Below are 7,012 nucleotides of genomic sequence, written 5' to 3' on the forward strand. Positions count from 1 at the left end.
CACCATTCCTAAGATGTCCGATGTGTAAAAGCCTGTATGATGATAAGCAAATACTGACTGAACGTGAAGGTCTTAATTATTAGCTCTATCTGATTTCAGGCATTTTTTAGATTGGTAAGGAGGAAATTCATCTTCGGCTATTGGAAAACCACTTTTTTTCTTTTTCTTAGGTGGACTTGAGTCTTGACATGTCTGGACTGGCTTGATTTACTTCTTGTAAGTATTAATTGTTAAAAACATTCTAATGGACACAAAACTGAGAATGTTGATAAAATACACTGCGTAACTACCACGCTCCTAATGCTTATGTTCTGTTTGATTAGTTGAGTGCATGATGCGCATGCTTTGAACGGGGTTTTTGTAATGATGTTGATCAAATGTCTGACCTGAAATTAGCATGTAGACAAATCTAACACTGAAGAACCCTGTGACATGTAACAATGAGCAAAGAATTTAATGATATTTGACATTAATAATAAATGTTCTGTTTCCCTTCTAGCTGTTGGATACACATTTTTATCCGTGGATGGCATGCTTGGGGTAAGACATGAGAACAGATTTTGGCTTCTGGTACAAATTTATATTATTAAAATGTGCTTGTCTTAGTGATGGTTGACTGTTATTGTTTTCTGGTGTGCAAAGCCATTGATTTGGGAAATATAGTCTAAATAAATACTTACTTTTTCAGATGCAGGTTTTGGAGACATTTAAAATAAAGGTATGCATTTTATTAATCTCAAATAGATACTAAGCAAGGTGCTGTTAGTGATGATTAAAAAAAACAGATGGGAATCTCTCTGAAAAAGAATGAAGATTTTTTTTTATAACTGAAACAGTACCTGGAACATTTTAGAAATTTTCCTATTACTGCCTGTTACTAAATTTGAAAATACTTCTGCAGGTGTGAAGAGTTGGGTTGGCTACAAGTCCTGGAGCAAAGAGTTTTAAGCAGAGGTATGGTAGTTTTGATTTTGGTTTCTTTCTATGCTAAGTGGTTTAAAGCCGATACAATGATGATAACATAGTTCAGCAGACTAATAGTGATGAGCAATATTGTCTTTCGCTCCTATCTGATGTATCTGGCTGCAACAATCATAACCTCAAAAGGGGGAATTGGCCATGTTCCCCCAAAACATTCAGGGGTTTGGATAACTAATGTGTATAACCAAACATGCTATGTGGTAATGGAGGATTAATAACATTTGGAGAAATGCAGGTTAATAACACTGAACAAATTTTTATGGCATATAAATCTGTAGATTATACCTGAGTTATTTAGCTGTTTTTATAATTTAATTCATTAAATTGAATTTTGCACTTAGATTCACAGCAAAACTGAAGTACAGTTCCCATATACCTTGTAATTGCACACCTCATGGTCAACATCCAGCCACCAGAGTGAGCCTTTTGTTAAACGTAAGGACTTACAGGGACACATCATTGCTACCCAAAGTCCATAGTTTACATTAGAGTTCACTAGTGGTAGAACATTCACCATTGGTGCTATACAGAAGGTGCTTACTGCCCTAAATGTTATTTTCCCAAGTTAAAAATGTTAGTAGGGTATATTTCTAATGTCCTTTTTTTATTCCCAATCTTCAAACAGGCATACCTGTAACCCTGGAGATTTCCAGGTAATATATGATATTTGTTACATATGATAAGTTAGAATGTAACCAGTGATGTAGTGATTCTGCCAAATGAAATAGGATGATATCAATCATAAAACCGTTCCATTTTTATTCTGAGGTTACGTTACTGACAAGCATCACACAAGTTCTTTTTACCATGATTAATGTGTGTTCTTTGCTTTCAGGCATTTATGGCAGCTGGCTGACCTTTGAGAGGTAAGTCTTGTAAATATCAGTGCTGTGGTTTTATTTCAGAATACATGATGATCTCAACCCAACTTGAACTCTCTCACTGATTACTTGATGATGAAAGAAGATCTGATATTCTGTATACTGTACTTCAAATACCATTAGAATTGAAGTATGCAAATTGACTAAAAGTGGCTATTTTATTGCAGGCAGCTGAATGGATGGATACTCGTGGGATCAACTTTGAATTTTAATAAATTTTTATAAACCATCTGATTCTGCTTATTTCATCTTAATGGCATGAAGAAAGGAAAATAGGACATTTTTGTGAGTAAGACCCCATGGCAGTATACTGCCAATTGACCTTTTCATGTATATTTCATAAGTTCATAGGATGTCTTAAGTCTTTGCAAGTGCAGTTTATGCTGAGAAACTAGACCTTCCTCGTTGATCCCCTTATTGCCCCAAATGAGCAAGTGAACCATTGAAACATGAGCTTACACAGATAAAATTGCAAAGAAAAGCAGGTGATCTTAATGTGGAGTAGAGTGCTAAAGCTAGAAACGTCCATTGGCTGTAAACACCTTGGTCTCTGGCCAGAATTGATAATGTGAGCCCCCTAGTGACTGGCTGTCTCAGGGATGAATCCCCCAAAAGGAAAGAGCCTAGAAAGAACAATGGAACGTGTTGAATATTTTTGAGGTTGTTGGTACTGTGGTTATAGCAATGTCCTTTATCTTTGGAAGATAAGGAGTGCTAATTTTGCAAACAAAATGTTGGAGGCATACATTAGGTCAAGTGAGAATATTAGTTATCCAGTGGGTTGCCAGTGAATTTCTCTGAGAAACCATTAACTGGCTTCTTGCAGCTTTGAAAATCTTAGTCAATACCTGCCAATCAAATTTCAGCTCACTTTCTAATTCACAATTAATCAAATAGAGCTGTGATTTTCACATTTTCTCCAAATAGATGCTGCTGTTGAGTTCTAACACTTCCAGGATATGAAATAATTTCAAGTTGTTAGCTCTAGCTCCATTTAGACCCCTACTTTGCAGTTACTTTAGACTTTTAATGCTGATTCTATAGTATCCATATTCATTTTGGTTCCTGGTCCCTACTCGTGTCCTCCCACAGGCCCTGAGACATCCTAAAACTGGGCCATCCGCACCAGCACTACCTCTTAAATTATGCACTTGAGCATGTTTTCACCTAATAGAATGTAACTCCATGAGTTTGGTCTGTTGTATTGCATTGTTTCCCAAGCTTTTATCAGTAGGTGGTTATATTTATTGAAGGGGGATCAGATGAAGTCTTTGAGAAGTTTTAGTGACTTGAGTGCCAAAAGGCTGAAGATAACACCCTGATCTTGAATTGGGGAAACAAGTTAAGCTAAAGCAAAATCCAGCACGAAGGTCCTGCAGTTTGGTCAACTGGTTGGAGGAAGATTGCCCACAGAGTGGTTAATTGAAGCAGTGAATTTGAAGTATATGAACTACAAGCATTAATCCTGTCTTGTTAATAAACTTGGGTGATGAAAGAAATGATTTTTTTGAACGATTGCATTCTGTTTTGAAGATTGCCTAGAGAGTGGTTAATGAAGCAGTGAATCTCAAGTATATGAGAAAAATAACTTTTGAACTAACTTTTGGACAATTACTATATGCTGTTTTCATCCTTTCGATGGCAGCAAATTTAGGAATTGCCTTCATTTTACAGATAGAGAATCAAATTAACAGGCCACAAGGGTAACAGTCAATATACAGCAACATTTGTAGTGAACAGAAGGCACTGGTGGATCTGGCGTGGGAAAGGGCCAAAACTCCACTAAAAAGACTAGGCAGGAAAGACTGCAGTCTTGGTTTGAAAGTCCCAGTGGTATACTTGAAAGGAAGGGAAAGCTGGTTTGACAAAGTTAGGGAGACTGAAACAAACCCTGTATCCAAAAGTGGGACTAGATTGGTTTAAAAATGTGACCTTTGGTGAACACCAGTGGGAAGTTGGACTAGCATGTGTCCACAAATTCCAGAAACCTGTAATTGTATAACCTGTCACGTGCATGGGAAGGTGCTATTACAGCGCTGGTAACTAGTATGAATCCCTGGTTCCCAGATATATACTTCCAATACCATTGATTTGGGCCCCTGAAAAATTATACCCATTTACTAATGGATATTTTGTAATTTGAGGAAAACACATTGACACTGACCTGAAACCCATCACAGCCAACCATGGGGAATTTGAGTATGTTTCACTGTATGTCCTGCCAAAAACAAAAGGGTCTCATGTAGTTAAATTCAGTCTGAAAGGCTGGGTTCCATAATTCAAAACCAATGTTTTCTTAAAAATTTTATCACAGCTTTTAAGGTAAATTTTAATAAAGGAATTCTCACCTCAAGCTCCTTAACATCTCAGGGCTTACATGATAAATGTTATTTATTCCATACAAAAAGCTAGAGAAAGTGTTGGTGCACTGTGCTGTACAAATGAGAAAGCTGAGACTACACTCTGGTTTACCCCAAACGCATTGAAAGGTCAAGGTTAAGCTAGCATAGCAACAAGCTGCCAGCATTTGAGGGGTGTGCTTTTAGGGGCCTTCCCTATGGGAAAGGCAGATCCTTATCTGTATGGTCTCACAGCTGACTGAATCAGTATGAACCATTTATGTCTCCCCTACTAAAACCTCTAGGACAGTGGTTCCCAACTGTTTTTTGGCCATGCCCCACCTAAGCATCTCTTAAAAATCCTGATGTGCCCCCCCCATATAAAAGGCCATTAATTTGGTCTAAACAAGCTTCCAAAGAACATGGCATCCATGGAAAAAGACTATTGAAATAGAAGAAATCATTAAAATTGCTGAAAAAAATAATATGAAGTGATAAAAAAATGTAAACTGAAATGCGTAAGTATGTCACGATATATATTTACATATTACATGAGGCCTCTGACAATAAGAAATGCAAAAAATTCACTGTTAACTCATTCTCAAGTTGCCCTCAATCAAATTTGCCCCCCTGTGGGGCATGTGCTCGGGCCTCACGTTGGGAACACCTGCTCTAGGACAACCGTGATTTCCTCATTTTCATGCCCCCTCAGCTCAGCCCAGAGGTCAGCATGTATTAGTTACTCGTTTAATAATTTGACCCAACAGGTTTACTGAATACCTACTATAACCAAGTAGTCTTTTAGGTGCTGGGAATAGATATTGCAGAGACAACGTGAAAATAAAATCTGCCCTCTTGGAGCTTATTACATTCTTGTGTGGCAAACTAAAATGTGATTAATGCAGCAGGGAAAGGGAGGGGGCAGAGGGTGCTGGTGGGGAACGGGCTCATCCTTTTGAATATGGTTGCCCAGGAAATCGTCACTGAGGAGCACTTAAGCAGACAGGATTAGGGAGTGAACAGAGCAAATATCTGGAGGAGAGTTGCGAGGGTCAGCTAGGGCAAAGGCCTGCACTGGGCTCATCCTGGGAATAGGAAAAGCAAGGATGCCAGTGAGTTGGAGCAGAGCGGTCGCAGGGTGTGGTCAGGTAGTAAGAGGCTCTGCAGGGCTTTGGTGCGCATATAAAGACTGGCTTTTCTCTGAGATAGGAAACCGCTGGAGGGTTTTGAGCAGGCGTGGCATCATCTGACCTTCCCCAACAGTTGCTTACCTTGTTTTTAAAGTTTGCAACAGGATAAATCTAAATTGCCTACGAGGTTGGGGATTGGATTTGAAATAAACTTGGTTTCCAATTTACAATTAGTTTGGTTTGCAAAGTCCTGGTTGTGTCGTTTTCAACTTTATTAATATTTCCTTAATTTTTGAGAAAATGTTTAAAATGTCACTTCAATGATGAAAGATTTAAAATAGTGACATTTCTTTGAATTTCAGATAAGCATTTTTTTTTTCTTCTTAGGCAGAATTAAAGAAAAGCTGAGTGATTCCCCAGTGACTAGGTCTCTGAGATGCCAACACAGGACTTTTTGAAATCTGAGGACCTGGGGCTTTTGGTATTTGTAGCCCAGAAAACATCCTACAGATTTGGGGTGTTTTCTGAAACTCATTCCAGCATAGAGACAATATTTTGGTTAGAATGAAACTAAACAGTGAATAGTGACTTTATTATATTAAAAATAAGGTAACATGCATGTGGGATAAGTAGATGTAAAATTGCATTTTCCTACCCAATAAAGTGCATCTTGAGAAGTTCTCTCCACTGAGAAAGTGCAGGCAGAGTTGGACATCCTTTCTTACCATGAGAGCCCTGCCAGCAAGGATTTTCTGGCCTCAGGGCCCACAGATGGGGAGAGACTGGGTTAAGGACAAACTTCAGGGGGACAGCTTTCTGCAGGTGGGAAGGGCATTTATGCTCTTCCCAGCCCACTGAGCAGCCGAAATGACCTGGAAGTGAAGCTGCAATTTTCAAATCATAGTATCGCGTTGCTTAGAACACTGAGAAAAACAGACAGGGATATAGGCTGATAATTTGTGTTCACACATTATAAATCAAAAGAATGCCAAGGCAAAAGTGAAGATAATGTCAAAAAGAACAATTTCATTAAGGCTTTCCTTATTCCCATTTTATAATGATTAATCATAAGCTTTTTAAAAACTAAACCTTTATTGAAAAAATATTATAGGTGTCCCCCTTTCACCCCAATCACACAATGTAAGAAAATCAAAATGAGCCTCCGTGTTCACTCTTACACATTTGAGGTTGGTCTAAGGCAGTGGTTCTCAACCTTTCTAATGCCGCGACTCTTTAATACAGTTCATGTTGCGGTGACCCCCAACCATAAAATTATTTTCGTTGCTACTTCATAACTAATTTTGCTACTGTTAATCGTAATGTAAATGTGTTTTCTGATTGTCTTAGGCTCTACAGCAGCGGTTCTCAACCTGTGGGTCCGCTGCTGTAGAGCCTAAGACCATCGGAAAACACAGATATTTACGATTCATTAACAGTAGCAAAATTAGTTATGAAGTAGCAACGAAAATAATTTTATGGTTGGGGGTCACCGCAACATGAACTGTATTAAAGAGTCGCGGCGCCCTAACCGGTTTGGCTCAGTGGATAGAGCGTCGGCCTGCGGACTCAAAGGTCCCAGGTTCAATTCCGGTCAAGGGCATGTACCTTGGTTGCGGGCACATACCCAGTAGGGTGTGTGCGGGAGGCAGCTGATCGATGTTTCTCTCTCATCGATGTTTCT

This window comes from Plecotus auritus, assembly GCF_963455305.1.
Source record: "Plecotus auritus genome assembly, chromosome: 12".
Classification (NCBI taxonomy): domain Eukaryota; kingdom Metazoa; phylum Chordata; class Mammalia; order Chiroptera; family Vespertilionidae; genus Plecotus; species Plecotus auritus.